Source organism: Otolemur garnettii, unplaced genomic scaffold (genome assembly GCF_000181295.1).
Source record: "Otolemur garnettii isolate 467f Iridium unplaced genomic scaffold, OtoGar3 scaffold00050, whole genome shotgun sequence".
NCBI classification, from domain to species: domain Eukaryota; kingdom Metazoa; phylum Chordata; class Mammalia; order Primates; family Galagidae; genus Otolemur; species Otolemur garnettii.
The window spans coordinates 11,929,235-11,955,918 of record NW_003852445.1 but is presented as its reverse complement, the minus strand read 5'-3'; the positions used below and the strand labels follow the sequence as shown (position 1 = coordinate 11,955,918).

At 41.0% G+C, this 26,684-nt stretch overlaps 1 pseudogene across 1 annotated transcript; it reads left to right on the top strand.

Annotated features, from left to right (window-relative positions):
- Positions 1-8,381: 8,381 nt before the first annotated feature.
- On the top strand, positions 8,382-8,626 carry LOC100954403 (annotated as a pseudogene). The gene has a single exon (XR_153782.2). The product of XR_153782.2 is annotated as a 60S ribosomal protein L38 pseudogene (transcript).
- Positions 8,627-26,684: the final 18,058 nt, after the last annotated feature.

Here is a 26,684-nt window from a genome sequence, read left to right as displayed (position 1 = left end):
GATGTCACAGTGCTCTACTGAGGGGGACATAGTGGGACTCTGCCTCAAAAAATAAATAAATAAATAAACTCTCCAATTTCAAAAGGCAGAGATTGGTAGTATGCATTTTAAAAGAATAATTTACCATCTTTGCCATTTTTAGGTATACATTTCAGTAGTAATTAGTACATTTATATTCTTCTTATTGTTTTCCCTTCTTCTCCTTCCCAGAATGACTTCTTTTTCTTGTTTTGAGACAGAGTCTCACTCTGTCACCCATGCTGGAGTGCAGTGGGGCAACCATGGTCCACTGTAACTTAAATGCCTGGGCTTACAGAATCCTCCTGCCTCAGCTTCCTGAACAGCTGGGACTTCAGGTATGCACCACTATGACTGGCTACTTTTTTTTTTTTTTGGTAGAGACAGTGTGGGGGGTGGGGCCAGGGGTTGTCCTGCTATGTTGCCCAGGCTGGCCTTGAACTCCTGGCCTCAAGCTATCATCCCTACTCAACCTCCCAAAGTGCTGGGATTACAGGAGTAAACCACTGTGCCCAGCCCAACCTGATCTCTCAAATACAGAGTTGATGTCCCAAAGGTCACCATACTTACATATATAATCAGAGAAAATGGGAAATTGTAGTTCAATTTACCTTTATTTGCAAAATACAAAATTTTATAAAATATTTACAAAACATTTCTCTACGTATATACATGTTAGATATATAAAATATATGAATTTGTTAATTCTCCTGTGTAGTCTTTAGATTTCCTAAGTAATATTTCATCTTCCATTTGGTTTCTTAAGTTGACATCCTATTGGGGTACGATCCAGATTTCATTGGAGATGGAATAGCCATGGCTCACTGGATAGTGAAGTTTGCTGGGGTGCCATGCAGGCAGCACTTGCTGGGGTACTGAGGGACACCATATTTAGAGAGAGGCCAAACTTTGCAACACACTGAAAAGCTCCCCTAGGGGATGCTAGGGAAACTACCCATGGGATGTGCTGTGTGCTGCTAACTAAGGAATACTGCAGAAGCTGCATGCAGTGCAGGACCTGGGCACTGCAGAAGTCAAGTGTGCAGCAGGTGCTTGGCACTGCAGAAGCAGCACTGGTGAGAAGAGCACATGGGAATCAGAAAGAGAGAAAAAGCCCTTCCTCTGCAATGTCTCCTCAGTGCTGTCTATAGACAAAGCTTAATATAATGACAACTGACAAAAATGAAATGTTTACGGGGCCTACCTTAGTCTGCTTTTGCTGTATAGCATATTACAACAAACTTAGGGGTTTAAACACAAATTTATTATGTCACAGTTTCCCTGGCTTAGGAGTCAGGCACATTCTGCCTGGGTGCTCTGCTCAAGGTCTCACAAGGCTGAAATCAAGGTTTCAGCTGGTTGCCACCCTCATCTGGAGGATCAAGTAGGAAGTGATCCACTTCCAAGGTCATTGGCAGAATTCACTTCCTTGAAGATGTATGATTGAAGTCCTCATTTTCTTGCTGGCTGCCAACTGGGGACCACATTCAACAATTAGAGGCCATTCTTGTACCCCCTACTTAGACCCTTTTAATTTTGAATCTCCTCTCTCAGAAAGAGTCCAGTCCCTTTTAAGAAAGTACCACATAAATAATAATAATAATAATAATAATAATAATAAAAGAGAGCTCTACAGTAGATTAGACCCACCCAGGAAAAACACCTTTTCGATTAACTCAAAGTCAACTCAATTACCATTTGGCATCTCAATTACTTTTTCCACTTTGTCATCTGATGTAACCTAATCATTATAGAGCAAAATCTGTCATATTCACAATCTCACCTACACTCACAAAAAAGGGATTACACAGCACCTATCACCAGGTAGGTTGAGAATCTTGGGGGCCATCTCAGAATTATGCCTACAGGCAATGAAGAATGGATTTGGAGTGGAGAGGCAAGAAATTGACAACTGGCACACCACGTAACCCCAACCCCCGGAGAAAGCACCTGTCCTCCAGCCTGTCATTGTTAGTCTCTGGATTGCTTCACCATCACCTATTAACTGTTTGGTTCTTACATCACCTATGTGTAGCATTTCACTACCAGAATTTTTTTCTTTCAAATACTCCCAATAATTTCTGTCTTTCTAGTTAGAGCCTTACTAAGGCAGAGCTTTGCTTATGTCTTTTCACCCAGATACTATTACCTAAAACAACAAAAGTGGCAACACTTTGTAAATATAACTGGTATCAACTGCTTATACAGTTGACTTGTGCCCTCTGACCCTGCTTTTACCCAATCCAGAGGCATCACTTGTAGAGGAATGGACACTATGCTTGCAAAGGACAGTTACTGATTCTTACCACATTAAAAGGAAATGCTGAGAACAGGGCAGTCTCCTGGCAAGCCTAGAGACATTTTGTGACTTGGGGGCAGTCCCCCAAGTAACTCAGTGTTCTGGAATGAGATAAAATCGGTCACTCACTGGTAAGCATGTGAGTGACTGATCACATGAGTATCTGCCAACCACATATACTAGTAAGCATGTGTTAAACATTGATGCTTAGTACTTCTTCATGGGAGTTGTGGGGAAAGAACATGTGAGGAAAGAGCACATGGCAATCCCAATGCAGGCAGCTCTCGTATGTAATGACCTTAACTCTCCGCACCTGTTGTGTATAACCTTAATAAATAGTCGTTGCGGACAGGGCTCTGGGCTACCCTGCACTCCAGGTTAGCCAGCCTCCCACAACCTTGTACTTCTAATCCATGTCACGCCTGGTTTCTTCCTGCGGCGACGGAGACCAGGGCCTTAGGGGTCTCGACAATTACTTCCAAATTACAATGGGTTGGCATTAGGCCTACCTGACCTATGACTTGGTGGTTCTTACAGAAGCCAGAAGCCAGCTCATAATGGGCACCTCTAGCCACTTGGAAACATGATAGTATGTAATCAGATATTCTGTTTCTGTCGAGGCTCAGTAACACACCAGGAGCTGATTTTATAAAGCTCTATAAATTCTGTACAGATGGTGGGACTTGTTCTAGATCCTAGGGTCTATGTGATTCTCCATAAACTACAAGGCATCTTTTCCCGCCACCCATACCTTTAATATCATAGGGCCTCTGAATCTAGGTCCAAACAACAGTGCTGCCTGCACCACGAGCTACACCTGCTGTAGAGATATGGCTTACTCCAGGAGGCCTTCCCTGTTACTCAGTAAGTGAGCTGGAGTGTGGAATATGCTGCCTCCAGAACCCCAAAGTTCTTCTGCTTCTTTCCTAGTGACAGGAGATACAAACTCAATAATGTGTCCTTTACTAGACGTCTGAAAACTTCATTGATGTCGTGGGACACTGACTCTTTGTAGGGTTTATTTCCTACCCTCTGAAGCACAAGTCTTTCTCCAAAGCCATTCTGGTGACTGATCCAGTCTAATGAAGTCATGCGCGATAGCCCAGTGTGGGCTCGGCGCCTATAGCTCAAGTGGCTAAGGTGCCAACCACATATACCAGAGCTGGCGGATTAGAATCCAGCCTGGGCCTGCCAACAACAACGACAACTACGACCAAAAAAATAGCCGGGTGTTGTGGCAGGCACCTGTAGTTCCAGCTACTTGGGAGGCTGAGGCAAGAGAATCGCTTAAGCCTAGGAATTAGAGTTTGCTGTGAGCTGTGATGCCACAGCACTCTACCCAGGGTGACAGCTTGAGGCTCTGTCTAAAAAAAAAAATGGCCCAATATGATATTTTGCATTTCCAGGTAATCCAAGTGATTTCTACTTAGTATGCGAAAGGATGGAAAAATTAACATATCCCTAGGGCAAGAACATAAAATTTGCTTGCATTGTCCCTTTCCACATGAATGCAAACTGATTTTTTTCTTTTTTTTTTTTTTTTTACCGGGAGGGAGAAAAATGCATGTATCGGGTCAACAGTCCTGAGCCCAGGATAATCTTCTCTGGCAAGGATACATTGAGCACAGAAGACTTCATCCATTGGGCTCTGGATCTGAAAACTGGCTCAGATGCAGAATCTGGGCAAGGACCACCACGTCGCAGTGTCCTTGTGGTTTTGATTGGCATTTCTCTAATGATATGTAATGTTGAGTATCTTTTCATGGTCATCTTGGTCATTTCCATAACTTTTGAATAAATATCTATTCAAATCCTTTGTGTAATTTTTTTAATCGAGGGGTTTTTTTTTGTTGTTGTTGATGAACTGTTTATTTTAACTTTGTATATGGTGTAAAGAGTCTAACTTCTTTTTTTTTATTTTCCACGTGTGGACATCCAGTTTTCCCAGCATCATTTGTTGAAAAAGACTGTCCTGGGGCGGGGGGAATACTGCCCTTTCCTCACTGAATGATCTGGACACTGCTGTCAAAATTTATTTGACCATATATATTAGGGGTTTTTTCTGGGTTCTCCATTTCAGCCCCATTGGTCTGAATGTCTTTCTTTATGCCACAGCCACACTTTTTTTTTTTTTTCTGTTGCCCTGGGTAGAGTGCCATGGCATCAAACCCACAGCAACCTCCAACTCTTGAGCTTGAGCAATTAATCCTCTTGCCTCAGTCTCCTGAGTAGCTAGCACTACAGGTGTGCATCACTACACTCAGCTAGTTTTTCTATTTTTAATAGAGACAGTGTCTCACTGTTGTTCAGGCTGGTCTCGAATTCCTAAGTTCAAGCAATTTATCTGCCTCAGCCTACCAGAGCGCTAGGTTTACAGGTGTGAGCCCCCATGCCCAGCCCAGAGCCCCACTATTTTGACTACCATAACTTTGGAGTAAATTTTAAACTTGTGAAGTGTGAGATGGCCAACTTTGTTCTTTTTTGAGATTGTTTTGGCTATTTGGGGTCAATAGAGATTCTTTACGAATTTTAGGATTGATTTTTCTATTTCTGCAAAGAAAAGTTAGGATTGTGATAGTGATCACACTGAATCTGTGGATCACTTTGGGTAGTGTTAACATCCTAAATAAGGAAACTCAAATCAGAAGATAAGGAAAGTTTTTTATGATGGAAAAGTGCCGTGTTTTGTGATGATAGTTACATGATTTGTGCCTCTTTCAAAATTCATACAATTGTATACTTGAAATGAGCACATTTGTTCCATGCAAATTATATCTCAATGAATTGATTAAAAACTTTAAAAAGATATCCTAGACTGTGTGGGAAAGGCCTGTGCCAATGTATAGGTGGAAAAAATAAAAACCACCAAGAAAAGCCTGCTCATCTAGCCAGTTGAAAAGGGATAATCTGACAAGATAAACGCTGAGCACAGGGTCACAAACCATTGGGTCTCTCTACAGAGCCAACATAATTTATAATATCCTCCCTTGATTTTTAGATATTGTATTCTCCAGCCTTCTTCCCTTTTCAATCATCTATTTTAAGTCTGTCCTAAGCCTTCAACTCTTCTAATTATCAGTGAGCTTCAGCCTCAGTTAAATGGAAGAGATAACCTGGTGCCCAAGCTTGACTATCCAACCATCACGTCCTACATCTAAATCCGTGAGCAGACTTCAAGTTATTTGCGCACCTTCAAGAGTCTTTGCATTTGTCTCTATAATAGTTCACTTAATCTGAAGTGCTCTTCTCAATCCTTCAAAATCCTTCCTAATCTTCCTAATCCTTCTTAACAGCTAAAGGACTCTGTTCAGCTTTTTGAAATCTCTCAGTCAGAACATACTGCTCCTTCCCATGTCCTGAGCTTTACTCCATCCTCTGCATTGGAAGTCAAGGTCCTTGGGACTAGGAATTGAATTTGCCTTAGATATCATAATGCCTTAGATATGTGCCTACCAATGTTTGATGGATGAGTGAATGAGTAATTTGATCTTCATAAAGACTTTTATAGGAGATAGATTAAATATTAGAGACACATGCAGTCAATAAATATATGCACAGGGCTTTAGGGGGAAAGAAGCCCAAATGTAGATATGTTAGGTATAGGCATCCAAGTATGTTCTTGGGTGCCTGGTGGGGAGGTGTGAAGTAGGTAGGTTATAGAAGTGATGGAGGAGTACGTGGAGATAGAAAATGGGTGATATTCTATTTCTATATACACACACAGAAAGAAGGTACAAAAAATGTATATGCATTTTGAGAAAGAAAAAATATCATAATACTCAATATATACCAATAATAAAAGATGAATACAAGTCTTTGTCACATTCAATTTCTGCAATTATAAGAGGTGCTCAAAGTAGTTACCATCAGTGTCCAGAACCTTCTGATCATGGTGAACTACCGCTTGAGCAACTCTGGAACACTCACAATACTGCAGCCTTTGATTAGGGTGCATGTAATAATCTTGGGATCTAATAATGTTGATTCAGTGCATGTAATAACTTGGGATGAAAACTTTCAATTTTGCTGTTGTAAGAACGCGTCGTATGCTTGTTCTGCTAACTCCTGCCTCATGTGCATATTGTTTGGTAAACTTCTGTGGCAAGTGTGTAAACTATTCCAACACCATAGCAGAAGAAGCAAGATGAGTTACTGGGCGAGGCCCACCAGAGAAAAGCCTGCTCATCACAGAGTACCTTGCGCACATCACAGAGTACCATGCATCTCAAACTTATCACAAATGTGTGCAATCCCCATGCCTCCATTGTCGTTGTACCTCCACAAGATTCTTGAATTCCAAATGCCATTTCAAAATGGTTGTGTGCTCTTTGAATGGCAACAATGCTTCCACCATTTTCTTTGACTGCCATACCTGTCCCATGGTTGTGATGCTAGCATTCATTTGATTAACACCATCTTTTGAGTGAACGTCATACTACACATTGCCACTGTAATTCAATTCAACCTTGGAAAGTATTACTTGGATAAAACCTCTTAAAGTGTGTATACATGTTTTTGGCATTCTATATATATATGTGTGTATATATATATATAAATATATATGTGTGATGCCTATATATTTATACTTTTCCTTTTATATATATTTATATCTTTTCTTCATTTTATATATATAAATATTCATATATAAATTCATTCTATAAATATTAATAGAATGTGTTGTATGCTTCTTCTGCTAACAAGCAGTTACTGTTGGGGGGGAAGGGATTGGACAAGACCCCAAGTCCAGAACTCCAAAGAGTGGGACAGATACCTTGTTACAATCATCTACTGCTGGATTTGGGGATTTAAATCCCATGCACGCTAGGTGACAGATGCTTAAAACCAAGCAGAGAAAGGAAACTTGTGCATATTTAGTGACATTTACATTTTGAAATAAAATTTATGATTCATTAAAAAAAAAGGAAATCTAATAATATAAAAAGAAGTATGAATCAGACTTTCTGTGAGTTAAGGCACAAGAGTGGAGTGATGCAATTCACAAATTTCCCTTAAACAAAAATTATTTTTCTACACTGTTTCTCCCTTTTGCAACAGTACCATGGTGCAGAGAACCCGTGGATTTCCTTCCTACATGTCAGTGTAAGATCCTGACTCTCCTGTATAATAACACAATGCAATCACACTTTGGTTTTTTCTTTTTTTAAAAGCTTAGCTCTGTCTCCCCAGCTGGAGTGCAGTGGCATTATCATAGCTCCCTGCAACCTCAAACTCCTGGGCTCAAGAGATCCTCCTGCCTTAACTTCCCTAGTAGCTAGGACTATAAGTGCAGGCCTCTAATTTTTTCTATTTTTAGTAAAGATGGGTCTTGGTATCGCTTAAATTGTGTATGTTTGTGTATGTGTAAGTATACTTGCACACCAAACTGGAAGGATACATTCCAAAATGTGAGGAAAATGGGTGGAGAGGAGAAAGACTTTGAACTATCAACTTCTTTCCTTCTGCCTCAGCAAACCCCCCCACACACACCCAGGGTTCTAGGATCAACAGGTGTGAACCACCACACCCTGCCCCATGTGTGGGTTCTTTAAAAAAGAGAAAGGAAACCCTCAAAATCACTTTAGCTTTGAGCCTACAGGATATTCCACATACATTTATATTCAATGCATGGGCTTCTTGAAAAAAATCAGATGTATGGAAGTACAGAAAATAAATACTCAAAGTCTTCCTCTCCTCCTTACCCACCCTCCCTATGCTTTGGCATGCATCCTTCCAGGTTGGTGTGCAAGTATACCTACACACACATGCACACAAAATTGGAGATCGATACTAATAGTATTGCTCTAACCACATCATTCTGCAATTTACTTCACTTGGTTAAATTTTCTATAAAGGTACCTAATTTTTCTATTGGTTGTTTAGTATCACATATGACCAAGCAATCACTCATTGATGGGTTATTTTGTACTTTCATTTTATTTCTTGTTTATATCGTTAAACATTTTAAATTTACGGAATACCTATATGTGTTTTAAAATGTAGAGTAGCTTTCCTTCTCTCTGTGCTTGTTGTGAGTGTCCGTGCCCTCCCCGCACACCTCATCGCCATGCCTTGGAAAACTGAGGAAATTAAGAACTTTCTGCTCATAGCCAGATAAAAGGATGCCAAGTCTGTCAAGATCAAGAAAAATAAGGATAATGTGAAGCTTAAAGTTCGATGCAGCAGATACCTTTATACCTTGGTCATCACAGACAAAGAGAAGGCGGAGAAACTGAAGCAGTCTCTGCCCCCTGGTTTGGCAGTGAAGGAGCTGAAATGAAGTAGACATGCTGATTTGAATTGGATTAGATTTTTACAATTCTTTAAAAAATAAATAAATAAATAATAAAAATGTAGAGGTATCTAAAGTGAGGCTTGGTGCCCATAGCCGGGATACAGTGCCAGCCATATAAACCCAGGCTGATGGGTTTGAACCCGGCCGGAGCCAGCTAAACAATAATGACAATTGCAACAAAAAGATACCCAGGTGTTGTTGCAGTTGCCTGGAGTCCCAGCTACTTGCGAGGCTGAGGCAAGAGAATCGCTTAAGCCCAAGAGTTTCAGGTAGTTGTGAGCTGTGATGCCACGGCACTCTCCTGAGGGCAACATAGTGAGACTCTGTCTCAAAATACAAAAATAAATAAATAAAATAAAATGAAAGATAAAAAGCTCCCACTGCCCCCATCCCCCCATATACCCATTACCCAGATTTTATAAATGATTTCTGGTTCTTTTTCTACTGCTGATTACCATCAAATCTGTATCTATATTTACACCTCTTTTTCTTGATTTTTCAACTGCAGATAGTATTTATTGACTTATCATAATGAAAACTTCAGAATATCTGTTTTAAATTAGTAAATTCAACAGAATATGAAACATGGCATTTGGTTATAAACAGTCTCAGCCTACAGCTAATAATGAGTCATTCTTTGTGGAAATCCAATTTGGTTGCCATAAATATTTTAATTATAGAAATCGAGTAACTTAGCAATAACTGGGATTTAGATACAGAGGAACTCCTCCAGGAGATGGTACACCTCTGTTCACATCATGACCCTGCTGCCAGTTAACTCTGTGACTGTGAACACATTTCTTCCCTTCTTTGTGTCCTCATTTCTTATCTCTTCAAATAGAAATAATAACTATCTTGCAGCTCTAAAAGAGCATCCTATTAAGTCATGCCTTTGAAATGGGTCTGTAAGCCATAGAGCTGGTTTTGCCTTAGCTATCTTTGTCAATCCAAGAGGCTGCTGCTGGTCAAACAGGGCAGAGGCTGTCACAAGGTCAGAAACCCTGGTGGGGCCCTTCTGCTTCTCACACCTCAGCCTGGGAAGAGATCTGATGGAATGGAAGTGCCCGCAGGAGCAGAAGCTGCATAAGCCAGCAGGTGCGTTAGCAGAGTCTCTCACTGTCACTAGAACACAGGTTCCTAAAACAAGGCCACACCCTCCGAACTCCAGCAAGGGTATGAACAAAGCAGCCTGAAATGTTTTGCAAGGTCTCACCCTGAGTAGGGAGCCTACGCCCTAATCCTCTCCCTACAACCAAAATTGTAAAGAACTAATATGTTTACCCTAGGGGAGAGGCTGTATTCATTTATTTGTTAAAATATCTATTTAGTTTATAAAGGTATTTTTCCATTTACCACGTGCTGGCTAAAATTTCTTTTAGAGCCAATATTTACGCCTAGACAACAGACTCATGCAGGACATCTCTAACTCGGGCCTTTCTTCCCCCTGCCACAAGCTCTGGCACTTTCCACTCCCTCTGCATGCCCCTCTGTTCAGGAAAAATGTCATTTAATCCCTGATCTGTGGCCTGTGGGCTTCAAATCTCTAAGACCAAGGACTCACTGAAAAAAGAAACTTCGGCAACAAAATTATAACGCAGTCATTCTTTCTGATGTTTTTTCATTGTCTCCCTCAGTCTCACATGGCCACGTGGCCACCAAGGATGGGACCTGTGTCCCGAGATAAAAAACAGAAAACTTGGAACACTTAGTTTCTTTCCCAATAGCCAGGAGGCAAAGCCGGAGCAGGGAGAAAGAGGCCTCAGGGGCTAGAGTGTGAGCTCTGCAGCTTTTGGCCCAAGTGTGGGGAAACACGTCCTTAGGCCTTACCATACTCATCTTTCCAAATGTCAGAATTCAGAGGCTTAATATCAAGAACGTAAGTTCACCGTAAAATTCAGCAAAATCTAGAAATGCTAGAGAAGTGGCGGTTCCATAATCTTTAAACATTTGAACTTTAACAATCGGTTTAAGATCAATTTCATCTGTTAAAGAATAGTAAAGTCACTCAAATAAGAAGGAAGGTTTTTGTTTTTCTGGTAAGTTACTTAAGGTAAGGCTTACACCCATTTCCTTTGCCAGTTAGAGCTCTTTTATATATTTTGATTGTGAAATATAGGTACATGACATGTATAGATACACGGAGACAGACATACAGACTTTGCCGGCTTTTAAACATTTCTAAACATATTTTTATTTAGATCATTAATTTTTTAATTACCGAATTTATGTATTTTAGCAATTCACCTAGGTTTAATACACAACAGATATAGAAACACCAAATTTCTCAAGAACAAAATTAAAACTAATGAGAATTAAAATGTTTAGCCCGCAACCAAAATAAAGTAGGTGGACCACAGTGATTGGGGACAACCGGTGTGTGAGAGCAGAACCTCAAGACCCCCAGGAGAAATCTCCTGGCAGTGCTGCTAGGAGTGTTGGAGCACGGCACTTCCAGGGTCCCCACCCCCACCCCCGCCCCGTCCAGGGGACCACTAGGCGTCCCCAGCAGTGTATAGCACCTACCAGAGTAGTGTAGGGATCCCCTCATGGTCACCTTTTAAACTATTTAAAATTAATTGAATTGGACAATTGAATCTTTTGAGAGTGACTAGTGAAGTAAGTTAGTTTGTATCTCAAATTAGAAATGGGTATTTTAGTTTGGAATTATTCGAAAGTATTTATAGGCTTGAAGAACAGCGTAGGCCTCCTAGCCGGGAGCTGAAGATGCCGCAGAGGCAAATTCTTTGAACTTTGGCAAAGGAGGGTATGAAGAGAGACAGGACAAAACATGTTTAGGTAGATCAGAAATCTGAATTCCAGCCATAGTTACCAGCCCGGGAGGGTCTGTGTCTGCATCCGAGGTGGAAGAGGAACGTTCGTTTTCATACTCTCGTTCCTCATCTTGTAACTCTTGTTGGAATTCAGGGCGAAGGGGTTTTTCTGCTGGTGCAGGAAGGGGATAGACCCAGTACAGATTGGAGAGGGGGCTCTAATTGCTTAATATGAATATGACAGCCACTGTCATAGATTTAGTTTAATATAGATTTAACCCTTTGAATAAAGAGTTTTGGCTCTACTGAGCCAGACTGTCCCATGATTTATTACTCCCAACTATGACTACCCCTGAACACCTAAAAATCACTTACCAACTGCGCAGTTTCACTTCTTCGTACTTACGGGGGCTTCCCTCACCTGTGTGCCCACCTACTATTCCATATTCTGGTCCCTGTTCGGGTCGCCACCTGTCGCGAACCAGCACTGCGAGGGGGAGTGAACTAGAGTGGGATTGGTGGGGAATGAGGAAAATACAGCACAAAAGACTACACAGAAACAAAGGATGGGACCAGGAGAACTGACTGAGCTGATGGCTACAGCCAGCGCCAAAGCACAAAATCAGCTTTATTTTATAGTATCTGTACAGGGTTCTCTGCAGGGAAGGAGCATAAACAAGATATATTTTTGGTCTTACAATATGATTGGGAACTGTAAATGACTCAAATAGAGATAAATCTTATTAATGGTTTCTACTTGACTCATTAGTTTATGACAAGAAGTAAGAAGGGAGAGGTCAGGAGGATCTCTGCGTAGACAGAACAAAGGAAGAACTGTGTGACTTAGTAGTTTCTACTCAATTTCATGAACGTGTTACGAGAAGTAGGACGGCAAAGATCACAAGGATCTCTGCGTAGTTAACTGGACAGAGAAAGAGTGGCATGACTTCTGGCAGAGGGAGCATGAAGAGGAGAATATGGCTGTTTTGGGAATGGAGGAGAAGCAGTTGGGGGTTTATTCTCTGAATGTTCCCCAGGCTGTGAGGGCCCTGCCAGTCTCACAGCCCACTCTCCACAACAGACGAAGAGCAGAAGGGGAGAGAGGAGCTCCTGGCTGCAGATGGGAATATGTCATGCTCTGGGTGACCACCACAGTCCTAGAGAACAGGAGTCATAAAGGAGAGCCCAGAGCCCAGAAGTCTCCGGGGCCCTCTCTCCTAAGGTGACCAGATTTTAACATTGGTAAAGCAGGACACCACTGATTGGGGGTGGGGGACGGAGGAGGGGTATGTTCTTGATTAAAAATTTAGTCTATATGGAGCAACAAAAATCTTCATAAAATGCAAAAATAGTATTACAATTTTTTTAAAATTTCAACATAAGTACAATTTACAAATATAATACACTAAAACAAATTATGTATAGGGCAGCGCCTGTGGCTCAAAGGAGTAGGGCGCTGGTCCACCTGGGGGACCTTGCCCAGGAGTGGAGTAGGGAGTTTACATTAGCCTTTTCATTTCTAAATGAAGTCACATTAACCTCTTCATTTCCAAATGGAGTTACATTAACCTTTTCAGCAGCCAAAACTGTATATTCCCTTCCCGTTGTCCTGCCCTTCCCTAGATTGTCGTGCATTCTTTCCAAAAATCGGGACTTTTTTAAAACGCCATGAGATGCGGGACAAATTGTTCAAAAGTGGGACATCTGGTCACCTTACTCTCTCCGCTCCCTTGGAGTTAGCTTTTGTCCCCTGAACTTGATTTCTCTTGCATTAACTCATTCATAGACACTGGAGGAAAGTTTGTTCTCTAATTAAACCTTTGCATGAGAATGCAGCTGCTAGAGCTCTCTTTGCTGAGGACAGCACAGCATTTCACAGTTATGTATGGAGTGTGCATTCCCTCCCTCGGAGTCGTCGATAGGTCTCACTTTGACCACGGGATTGTTCCTGTTGGTCTTGAGCTGATTTGGATTTAGACTGTGCTGAGTGCTGGATAACGGATGGCACCCCTCAAGATTTGAAGATGTGAGAAGAGTATTATTCTAGTGAAAGTTAAATGCAAAGGAGAAAATAGGTTATGTGTTGGAGTAAACGAGGAATCTGTAAATGAGTAGTTGAAGACTTCAGGGTACTCAAACGTACTCTGGGAGAATTCTTGAGGAGACGACTGTGTTGAAGTTGTAATTTAACAGAGATCTTTTATTTATTTATTTATTTATTTATTTTGGAGAAAGAATAAACAGAAATGGATGGTTAAAATACAGTTAGTAGGTGCTGTCATTTGAATGTGTCCCTTCCGAAACTCAGGTGTGTTGCCAATGTGATGGTTTTAAGAAGTGGGAAATTTAAGAGGTGATTAGACCCCAAGGGCTCACTCCCATCATAAATGGGAATGAAGCCCTTATAAAAGAGGATTTATGCATTGTTTGGTGAGCTTCCCCCACCACCTTCGCCTTGTGAAGATACAGCCTTCCTCCTCTCCAGAGGATGCAGCCCTCACCAGACAATCAAACCTGCCAGCACTTTGATAGTGGACTTCACAGCCTCCTGAGCTGTGAGAAATAAATTTCTGGGCTCAGCACCTGTGGCTCAAGTGGCTAAGGCACCAGCCACATACATCTAAGCTGACAGGTTTGAATCCAGCCTGGGCCCTCCAAAGAACAATGATGGCTGCAACCAAAAAATAGCCAAGTGTTGTGGCAGGCACCTGTAGTCCCAGCTACTTGGAAGTCAGAGGCAGGAGGCTCGCTTGAGCCCAGGCGTTGGAGGTTGCTGTGAGCTGTGATGTCACGGCATTCTAACTAGGGTGACAGCTTAAGGCTTTGTCTCAAAAAAAAAAGAAAGAAATTTCTGTTCTTTATAAATTTTCCAGTCTGTGATATTCTGTTATAGCAGCACATATGGACTAAGACAGGAGGGCATTAATCTTTTGTGCTTGGATCTCACAGCTAACTGCCCTTGCTAGAAATCTTAAGTCAAATTAGCTTTCCATATTGTATTTCTGGATAACTTGAAAATTCAGGCCATCTGACTATTTTATTTCTTTCTGTAAATTATTGTTATTTTTTTTAACTTTTATATTAAGACAAATTTTAAATAGGCAGAAGTAAAGAAAATATATAATGAATATATGTAACATGTATGTATAATGAATAGCATAACCAGATTCAATCATTAAGATTTTCACACATTTGCTTCACTTACACTTTTAAAATAAAAATATTTTAAAGAAAATTCTAGACCCAAGTTATTTCATTCCCATTTCCATGGTCTAAATGTTTGTGTCCCCTAAAATTCGTATGTTGAAATCTTAATCCCCCAGGTGATGGTATTACGAGGTAGGGCCTTTTGGAGGTGATTAGGTCATGGAGGCAGAGCCCTTGTGGTATTAGTGACTGTATAAGAGAGACCCCAGAGAGCTCCCTGAACACTTCTGCTATGTGAGAACACAGGCAGAAGACGGCCGTCTATGAACCAGGACACATGCCACTGTCCAACACCAAATCTGCTGATGCCTTGATTTTGGACCTCTCAGTCTCCAGAACCATGAGAAATAAATTTCTGTTGTTTATAAGTGGGGATGTTACCCATATAGAGAACACAAAATGCTGGCCAATTCCTAAGATTGGCTTGGAAAAGAGTAAATGATAATATCAGAGAGCTGAAAGTATCAGCTTTTTGAGAAGGGAACAGAAAATTATAAGGTACCACAAACAGGCAATATTTCATGCCAGGACAAAACTGTGCTGGTTCTGCCTTATCCCTCTCATTCTGATGTGTAAGAATCTCATTAATCTCCCCCTGCCTTCCCTGGGGCAATGACTTCATGGGAAGTTCTTCCTTTTCCCTTCCTTTCTCTCCATTGCCCCCACTCTAACCCGTCTCTTCCACTAACTTGCCAATGCTTTCATTTCAAAAACTAAGGACACATTTCTTTGGACTACGACATGTTTAGCACACAGCACAGCATCAAGTGTACCAAAGCTAAAGGAATACGAGTTAGATGGATGATAAATGATGACTGGTTTGAATGTAAAAATAATATTCTAAGACCTACCTGAGTTTGCTGGAAGTCCAAAATGACACTGAGGGACCACTGACCAAAATGCATAACCCGTCATAACAACTGGCTGCTCATCCAGAAGATTAGAAAAGTGAAAATGTGACACACATCCCTTCCCACCACCCACACCAACAACCAAACGTAAGAAAGAGGAAAATGTCAGAGTGGAAATACAGTGGGCATTTGGCTCAGACAAGCCTGACACAAACCTTGATTCTACCATTTTCTAATTGTGTGACCTTGAACAAATTATAAAATTTCATTTATTAAGTGCACAGAATGGAAATAATAGTGTCTATTATACAGGATTGTTATAAGAATTAAATTAAATAATTAATGTTCCTAGAACAGTGGGCTCAAAATAACAATCTTTATTATGTGACAATGTATATTATCATTAAGAAACTTCTAAAGGGAACCTAACAAGTTATGGTTCGCTTGTGAAATAGGCAGGCTAAACACTTAAATGAATTTCAGAGAAGGATGGCAAGATGGTATCTTTAAAGAGAAAATTCGACAAATTAATTCTTGAGGAAGTAAATAGCAGGTAGATAAAGAATTACTTATTATCCACCTAGAGACCCTAAGAAAACCTTTGACAGAATTCTAAAGAAGAGGCTGATGATAAAGCCTGCATGTGACTGGAATGTTTTGTGAGGCAATAAGGAACCAGTTCAGAAGCAAAAACAATGGGTGGGGCCTGCTGATTCCAGTCAGGGGAGGGAACTAGAGAGCCCAAGTGACAGCTCCTGGGAAGGCAGCACATGTGTGAAGGGTGTGGCAGCCACTTTCCTAATTCTGGCTTTCTCAGTGGAAACAGCGCAGTGCTCATCAGGAAGGTGGAGTCCTTCGCGCTTGGGGAATCGGGGCAAGTGGTATCTGCGTGTCAGACAACTCTGGAATTGACCTCAATAAAAGGAAGAGGGAAGGGGACTAACACTAATCTAGCACTAACTAGGTCAGGCCATGTGCCAGGCACATTATCTCATTTAAGTCACCACAACCCAAGGACACTAGTTATTATCTCCATTTTACAAAGAAGGACTCCAAGTCCACAGTGCTAGTGGCGGAGAGGGGTCATGTCATAGGATAGGAATCAATGTCCCAACCACCAGCTGTTGAGCATCTACTATGTGCCTAGGCCGGAGATACAGTGGTATGCAAAGATACAGTCGTCCCCACCCCACCCCCAACTGCCGTGGAGCTTAGAGTCTAACAAGGGAGTTACAGGCAGCCATTATCCAGATAACACCACTAATGATAACACTACTGAGTGAGATGTGAACGCATGCAGCAGATGGACTCATCCAGATTGGGACATAATGGGTGTCACTGGGGAGAGCTTTACAGCTTATGTGGAATTCACTGGAGGAAGAAATGGTGAAGAAAGGCATTCCGAGTAAGTAAGCTGCACAAGAAGATGCCAGCGGTCAGAGCCCCAATCCTGCGGCTACAGCTTGGAGGGAAGGGGCAGAGCACCTGAGTGCACCTGAGTGGAGGGGTAGAGGAGGCTGGAGACACAATCAGACTTCCGTTTTAAAAGGTCCAGTGTATTTTAACCAGAGCCATTCAGAGGCTTGGGCAGCCATAGGCAAGCACTCTGGAGGATCCTAGGGAACTCTACTGAACTCAAAACAGTTGGGGGAGGTCTAAACATTGCTGCTTTAATAATACTTTGAGAAGTGTGGAATGATGAACCCAAGCAAACATCTGTGCTCGGAAAGGACACAAGAACTCATGTGTAAATTATCTGGAGAACACATAAGGAAAAACCTCCAACAGCATTTCTCAACAGCGATGAGTCTAGATTGGGGTCAGCAAGTGCTGGGCCAGATCCAGCCTGTGCCTGTTTTTATACAGCCTATAAACTGAGACTAGTTGTTACATTTTAAAATGGTTACAGGAAAAATGGAAAGAAAAGTAGTTTTTTGTGCCAGATGAAAATTATATGAAATTTGGCCAGTGAGGTGCCTCATGCCTATAATGCCAGCACTCTGGGAGGCTGAGGTAGGAGATTGTTTGAGGTCAGGAGTTCAAGACCAGTCTGAGCAACAGTGAGACATGTCTTTACCAAAAAGAGAAAAAATTAACCAGGTGTAGCAGTGCACAGAGATAGTCCCAGCTACTCAGAATGCTGAAGCAAGAGGATCACTTGAGCCCAGCACTTTGAGGTTGCTGTGAGCTATGATGATGCCATTGCACTCTACCCAGGATGACAGAACAAGACCCTGAGAAAGAAAGAGAGAGAGAGAGGGAGGGAGGGAGGGAGGAAGAGAAGGAGGGAAGAAGGGAGGGGGGAAGGAAGGAAGGAAGGAAATGATATGAAATTCACATCTCAGTTTTCATAAATAAAGTTTTATTGGGGAATGGGATATTTCTCTTATTCTCTATAGCTCCAGTCCCTGGTTTAATGACCAGTATATGACAGGCATTCAAAGATTTGCTAGAGGAAGGGAGGTGGGAAAAGAGAGAGAAAGAGAGAAGAAAAGGAAGAGGAGGGATGTAGGAGATTGGGTAGAATCCATAGGTGGAGGTTAAGCTAAGCCTTGAAGGCTGAACAGAAGCTAGCCAGATGCAGAGGATGAGACAGAGTACCCCAGCAGGAAAAGAGGGGTACAACTGGAAGCACTGTCTTTAAGTAAAGCTCCTGTCACCTTTGCTCTAGCACTAAGGTAACTTGGCTTCTCATACCACTGGTCTGTGAAAGAGCATCCAGGGCAACAGGAAAGATATATCTTCCAGGGTAATTATGGCATCAATCACAACAGTAATCTACTAGGTTTCTCGAGCAGTTGCTTAGCATGCAGGGTTGTCCAGCCTGATCCACAGGCGCAGCTTCCATACCTGCAAATCTGCAGAACTGAGCTGGGACCTGGATGGCTCCAACAGACCCCTAGAGCCATGGGGCCCCTGCCTGGGTGTGGCTGGCCTCCCTCTCGGACACTTCTGACCTTTTCCATCTCAGTGTAACAGGAATCACATCCAGAGTTTCCTGAGCACACCCACCCCAGCCTGCTGTAGGCCCAAAAGGAACAAAGTGTCTTTCCCAGGTAAGATTCTCTTCCTATCCAGCAGACTCAGCTAACACCAGGGGTCCAGAGTCTATTCTCAGGGCCAGGTAAATTCATCCCAATAACCTGAAAGTTCCATGTCCTGGGAACCCCCCTCAGTCCCAAGCAAACCAGTTTGGTCACTTGCCAGATGGATTCCTCATTTACAATAAGTCTCTTATCCTACTGTCCCCCAGGGCTCACCTAACTTGTTCCAGAGGTTCCAAAGCCTCAAGCCCAATACTCAGAATATTTAGAACTGTTCCTTCTTGGAGAGAGGTGGGGACAGCATGAGCTGAGTCAGTCATTGGGAACAGGGTAGGATCAGAGGGGACCTGGAGACTAAGGAGAGGAGTTCTGTATATATCTCTGTGTATATAATGAGAATTAAATAGTTCCCGGAATCCTGAAAAATTTTCAGCATTTACATTGTTTGGAGATAAGAGAGGACTACTAAAAGGAAAGCTGTCTGAAATCCTATTCGGAAGTGAGCAGAATGTAAATTATTAAAATATAAATAACAAAGAGGTAAGTAAAACTTTGTTGTCAGTATAAAATAGCTGTAATAATTACAGTAATTTATATATAATTATGTGGCCTGGCACTTGTGAGACCTTATTAGTGTATCATGTGAGTCACACACCAAGATCTTTGTGATTAGAGTAGTACATTTTGCTCAGTCATGTGTGCTCCTCTACTCAGCTTAAAACCACTAAAGGAAATTTAGCTTTGGCTCAGTCCTGGGTTTTTTGCCTCAGTAAACACAGATAGTTAAATAGCAGATGTACTTGTTACATTTGATTCTGGGAAGACCAACATAAAGATGCTTTTTTAAAAAACCAATGCCATCTTTATTTATAAAGGAATTCTGGGACAAGTTCAAAGCACTTTGCAGATTCTCATCTGATTAATCCTCACAATAACCCTGCAAGGGAGTTTATACAAAGGCTTTCATTGTGTAAAGTCACCAGTTGTTAAAGGCCATAAAAGAGTTACTTTGTCTACAGTTGCTTCTTTGTCCTGGTTTAATTCATAAATGTTATAATGTTCTAGTTATAATAGATGGAGTAAAAATATAAACAATTAGTGTATTAATAATCACCACACGGGTTGTGCCTATGGCTCAGTGGGTAGGGCGTCGGCCCCATATATTAAGGGTGGGGGGTTCGAGCCCAACCCCAGCCAAACTGCAATAAAAAAATAACCAGATACTGTGGCAGGTGCCTGTGGTCGCAGCTACTCAGGAGGCTGAGGCAGGAGAATTGCCTAGGCCCAGGAGTTGGAGGTTGCTTAAGCTGTGTGATGCCATGGCACTCTTACCAAGGGCAAGAAGTGAGACTCTGTCTCTACAAAAATAATAATAATCATCATCACCAATCATTATGAGACACAACGATCTCACCACTCAAAATGTCTTACAAATGGCTTTATACACCAACGAAATAGAAATGTTTGTGTCAGAGGGAAATTTAAAGTTATGGATGAACTTTCTATCATTAAAATAGAAATAGAAATGTTAACGAATAGAAATGTTTGTGTCAGAGGGAAATTTAAAGTTATGGATGAACTTTCTATGATTAAAATATTTTCATATGTTAATCTGTGGGATAGGGTTCCTACTACAAACATATCAGGTGCCATGGATTCAAAAACAGGACAGGCTAGAAATAAAGTAATGGTAACAGTAATGTGTGGTGGTCACCTAGCAGAGCTCTACCTGAGTCAGAAGGTGTTGTTAATGAACCAAGAACTGGGCTTTAGCAATCCAAAAGAGAAAGAGATATAAGCAAGGATTCTTGAACAACCAGCATTTGCCCATGCCTGTACATTGTAGTTTAGTTCAGGGACAATGGTCTCTAATGACTCCCTTTAATAAAGTTGGTAAGGGAATCCTTCCACATACAAAATTTCATTTGAATCTTACAGTGTCCCTATAAAATAGGTTGGACAAATATTATTTCCCACTTTTTATAGACAAGAAAATGAGTTCAGTAATATCATGCTGCTAGGGGTCACAGTGAATAAATGTCAAAAGTAGAAGATGAACCAGGTTCTCTGCGTTCTCCTGTGTGCTCTTTTCTATGAGGAAGCGAAGTCAGCCTTCTACGCTCAACTTTAAGCTCCTCCAGCCCAGCCACCATCTCCAGACTCCAGGGCTGGTATGCTTACTCTCTAAACCCCCATACCATCTAGGACCTCCTAGTCCCTCCAATTTCATCCATACATGGTTTGAGAAATCTGTAGGAACAAATTTACTTGAAGCACACAGGGGAAATAAAAACAAAGGTAAGAGAATAACGAACTTGAGTAAGTATAGGTTTTGGTTGACATCCTGGTTTGCCTGCTAGGGTAAATAGGCTCTTGGGCAAGGGGCCTCTCCTTTATCTCCTCCCTGTCCGAAAAAAGGGCCTTTTACCATCTGTGGGTTAAGTTTCTTATCTATTTTGTGTCCTTCTCCTCCTCCCATGGAGAAGGGGTTATACTGAAACAGTTAACAACGTAGCCCCAAAACTCAAGAGACTATTACACTCACTGTAGCTGCATATCACATTACTCACCCTTGTTGACAGGCATCCAGTAGCTTTTAGCCCCTTCTGAAAAGGATAAGGAGATACAACCGAAACATCCTATGGGAGCCTCCTACAGCCACATAACTCCAATAGGGGAAGGCATTCTCTGGATGGGATCATGCAGCAGTTGAGCCTGTCAACTGAATAGCACCTTTTCCCATATTTCAATTTTAAAAAACTTTTCACTTTTTTGGGCTCATTTCCAAGGGAGATTTTACCAGACCATGCTGATTTCTCAAGGTGCTGGGCAAATCCTTAGTCTATGAAATAGGGATCTCTGCAAACACACTTTACACAATCTAGATGCTTTTCTGCAGAAAGAAGCCAAGGGAGACAGTGTAATGGTTAAGAGACCTAAAACAAAACTGATTTGAACTGAGTTCCTGCTCTGTTAGCTTTATAACCCCAACTGAGAAAACCTCCCAGAGATTCTGTCTTCATTAAAAATAATACCTGGCATGGATCGAGCACTTATTGTGTGCTAGGGACTATGTGTGCTAAGTTGTACCTGCTTTACATGCATTATCTTATTTAATCATTACCAGAACCCCAGTACCCACAGTGGGTACTATTATCATCTGCTATACATAGAAAATAGAAGCACAAAGAGGTTATATGGTTTGCCAGAGACCATATGACCATAAACAGTAAAGCCAGAAGTCAAACACAAGCAGTCTGATTTTAAATCCATGCTTTTAATCACTACTTTCCCTTCTTCCCAGTGATGCTGCAAGGATCGTGTGAGCTCAGGTCTCCTACATATTGCCTGGCACAAACAAGCCTTAACTAAATATTAGACATTATTCTTAGAATTGTCACTTTTACCTAGATGGAAGTGGAACACATTATTCTTAGTAAAACATCACAAGAATGGAGAAGCATGAATCCTATGTACTCAATTTTGATATGAGGACAATTAATGACAATGACACGGTGGATGTTGGGGAAGGGAAGAGCAGAGAGAGAAAGAAGGAGGGAGGGGTGGGGGAAAGGAAGAGCAGAGAGAGGGAAGGAGGAAGGGGGTGCCACATCTTTTGGGGCAAGATACGATTGTGAGAGGGACTTTACCTAACAAGTGCAATCAGTGTAACCTGTTTTTTGTACCCTCAATGAAGCCCCAACAATAAAAAAAAAAAGACTTGTCACTTTTTGAGAGATATCTGGACATAGATATTTTGACAGAGGATATTTTGTGTCTATCCCTTTTAACCACACCAAGGTGTGTATCCTGCTACTGATCTGACTGGTTTCTGCCTCAACAATCTACATAGTAAGGGGTTACCTTGTTGAAAGAGGCTAAACAACTGGCAACTTTTTTCCATTTGCTATATAAAAATGTTCAAAGTTCTTCAAACTGGAAAGAAGTATGAAGTCTCCAATAAAAAAAAAAAAATGGCATACTGAGCAATAGCTAGCAGAATTGCAGATACTACCAGGATTATAAATGGTACCTGTTTCATAAGTTCATACATCTATTGTTATAAACTCCAAATACACAGAAATAAGGTTGCAAATGGTGGTTGCATTCCAAGTCTATTCACATAAATTTTTGTAGCCCATTTTGAATCTTAATGATAGAAACCATGCCACTAGACCAAGGGCAGGCCTGGCAACAAGAGCCCATATGATAAAAGAATGAGAAATAAGAAAAGTGTCTTTGCTGTTATAAATGAAAGTTGACATCTAGTTTATTAGTTATCCATTGCTGTGTAACAGATCACTCCAAAATTTACCATCTTAAAACAATACATATTTATCTCATGCAATCTCCATGGGTCATCTGGGTCATCTGAGAGTAGTTTAGCAAGGAGGCTCTGGCTCAGGATTTCTCAGCTGAAGGCTTAGCTGGGGCTGCAGATCCACTTCTGAGACAGTTCACTCACATGGTTGTTGGCAGGAGGCCTCAGTTGCTCATCACGTGGGCCTTTCCACAGGGTTACTTGAGTTCTTCATGACACAGTAGGCAGCACTGCACCCCCCATCCCCTGCCAACTAGCGTAAATGTAAGAATAAAGAGGCAGTTCCAATGCCTTTTATGACCTAGTCTTATAAGTCATAGTTACTTCTGGTATATTGTATTCATTGTAGGCCATAGGCAACTCATTAACCATGGCCCAGACTTAATAGGAAGGGAATTAAGCTCCACACCTTGATGGGTAGAGTATCACAGAATGTGTGGATATTATCTTAAAGTTACCATAGAGAATTTTTTTGTCCTCCCATCACTTTCTCCAGGTATCCACAGAGAGAAAATAATAAGAACAAACTTGAATACAGGACTGCCACCCTCCCTAACAAAGCTGGCTGTAAGTATCCAAACAATCCCTGCTCTTGCCTTAACTTTTTTTTTTTTTTAATTGAGGAAGGTTTAATGTTTTTATGTAAATACACGATGTTTACACACAGAGTCAACCTTCTGGTAATACACATTTGTGGAGTCAAATTTATTTAAAAAAATGCATAAAATACTGTAATTAGAATTCTCTAAAAGTCTCTATACAATTTATACTCCAAATATTGGAAATGATGTAAAGATGAAATACATAGCATAGCAAATAGTAAAATTAATTCTCACAATTTAAAATGATGAAAAAAAAAGAATAAGAAAAATGAAAACAAGCAACAAATCTCCCCAAATGAAAAGAAAATTGGGCATATTAAAAAAATATTTTACAGGGATAGATTATGGGCAATTGTACAGAGGCTGTCCACATAGCTGGATGACTTTCCTGATCATTAACCACATACAGAATTCTTGAGCCACTATGAATAACTGCTTGATCTCTTTTAGGATGTGGCTCTCCTCAGAGAAAATGTTCATATTCTGTTTCCACATGGTGCTGCTCTTTCTCGAATTCTTCTGTGATTTCTGTGATTGTGATTTTCAAGAATTTAGGCATTAAGGATTGTAGGCGTTAGGCATTTAGACTTTCAAGATCTGATCTTTCAGGATTTCAACGTTTGGGATTATGGTGTGCACGACTGTGTCTTTTGTGGTTATTATCCAAACTTGGCTAAAATTCCTGCCTTTGTTCTTTGACAGCACTCTCATACATGTCAAATGAAAAACTACATGTATAAATTTAGTTGCCTTAACTTTTCTTAAAAACATCTATGGGGGGTGGTGGTGTTGCCTGTGGCTCAGTGGGTAGGGCGCCAGCCCCATATACTGAGGGTGGCGGGTTCAAACCCGACCCCCACCAAATTGCAACAAAAAAATAGCTGGGTGTTATGGTGGGCGCCTGTAGTCCCAGCTACTCAGGAGGCTAAGGCAAGACAATGACCTAAGCCCAGGATTTGGAGGTTGCTGTGAGCAATGCCACAGCATTCTACTGAGGGCAATAAAGTGAGACTCTGTCACTATAAGAAAAAAAAAAGGTCTATCTCTTTTCCTTAAAGGGAATCTTATTTGAAGAATTTGTACTAAAGAAAGATCACACTCCTGAAATAACCTGCTTTATTCATTTGTGTCTCTCATCAGTAGAATTTCAGACAGTATTACAAAGTGAAATTAAAAACAACAAAAAACAACCTACTCCAAAACTGGATGAATTACATTTAGGGCAGTGGTTCTCAACATTCCTAATGCCGTGCCCCTTTAATAGAATGCCTGTGGGTCGCAACCCACAGGTTAAGAACCACTGATTTAGGGGGTTAGGGAAGCAACCCTTAGTAAGTTCTTTCCCTTCAGCTGACTATGACCAGAGTGCCCTGCTTTTTGAATATTCTAGATAATAATCTTCTCTTCCTGTTCTAGGAACCATGAAATCTGTGATCCAGGTTTCCTAACTTGAGTCCCTTGGCTGTAGTTCTTTAGGAATACACATATGTTGTTATAAAAATACAACATTCATGAACACTGGTATAAATAGGAGTTTGCACCACAATTCAATCCCCACTAGAAGGTAGGGGCTTACTCTATAATAGTGATTTTCAACTGGCATGCCACAGCATACTGGTGTGCCATGAGAAGATCATAGGTGTGCCTCAAAAAATTTTAAAGATCATTAATTAAATTATTTTTGAAAGAATTTCAAAACACAGTAAGTATATTCTTTTTCTTTTTTTGATCAATGGAATTTAAGTGTGCTGAGGAAGTTTAAGTATAGGTTCAAGTGTACAGAGATAAAAAAGGTTGATAAACACTGCTTTATAAGATGAACTCTCCTGACAATGTTATTGTTTGCATTGTTTTTAACCTTGAGTTAATTAGATTATTAACTCGCTCTGAGAATATGATCAAAGCTAAAAGATGTATCCCAAAAGATACACACACTCACAAAATTTTTGACATAAGTTTAAAGCCTCCCGAACTCCCTACACTCATTCAGGAGATCCGGATTAAGAATCTCTAAGACTAGAAGAGGGGAGAACTTATGCTATTCCATTTTGCCATTAAAATTTAGGTTTAAATCAGAAGCTACTACTCGGAACTTAATTCTTTTTAATGTTTTGGGGTCTGTTTGGCTTTTTCTTTTATTGTTGTTAAATAGAACCAAAGACCAAACAGGTGTCTCTACAGGAAAACCTGGTTTTATTGCACTTTGCTTTATTGCACATCTCAGATACAGCATTTTTTTTTATTGAAGGTTCATGGCAACCCCAAATCAAGAAAGTCTTTCAGAAGCCATTTTACCAAAAGCATATGCTTGCTCTGTGTCTGTCACATTTTAGTAATTCTCTCAATTATTTTAAGCTTTTTCATTATTATTATATGTAACAGTGATCTGTGACATAATTATTTGGGGGCACCAAAACCATGTCCATATGAGAAGGCAATCTTCATCAATAAATGTTGTACATTTTCTTACTGCTTCATCAGCTGTCACTGCAGTGTCCCCCAACAATATTAAAATTATGCCAATTTAGGCCAATTAATTGCCCAACTCCTGGGCTCAAGCGATCCTCTTGCCTCAATTTTTCTATTTTTTGTAGAGACAGGGTCTCACTTTTGCTCAGGCTAGTCTCAAACTCATGAGCTCAAACAATCCACCCACCTTGGCCCCTGAAGTGCTAGGATCACAGGCATGAGCCACCTCGCCCAACCATGTGAAATTAAAAAATGTATTCACAATTCATGGGAGGAGATCAAAATATCAACATTAACAGGAGTCTGGAAGAAGATTCTAACCTTCATGGGTACTTTGAGGGGTTCAAGACTTCAGTGGAGGAAGTAACTGCAGATGGCATAGAAATAGCAAGAGAACTAGAAGTGCCTGAATTGCTGCCATCTCATAAAACTTGAATGAGGACATGGTGGCTCATGCTTATAATCCTAACACTTTGGCAGTCCAAAGGGGTAGGATCATATGAGCCCAGGAGTTTGAGACCATCCTGGGTGAGACCCCTGTCTCTACAAACATTTTTAAAAATTGGGCAGAGCCAATGGCTCAGTGAGTAGGGCACTGGCCCTGGATATTGAGGGTGGTGGGTTCACACCCAGCCCCAGCCAAACTGCAACAAAAAAATAGCTGGAACTATAGTCCATAAAGTAGAAGGGAAGAGGAGAGAGGGGTGGGGAAAGGGGATATGGGAGAAAGGATTGGGAGAAGGAAGGGTATTCGGGGGGACCTCACCTAATGTGCATGATGCAATGGTACATTTCAAAACTATTAAGAAA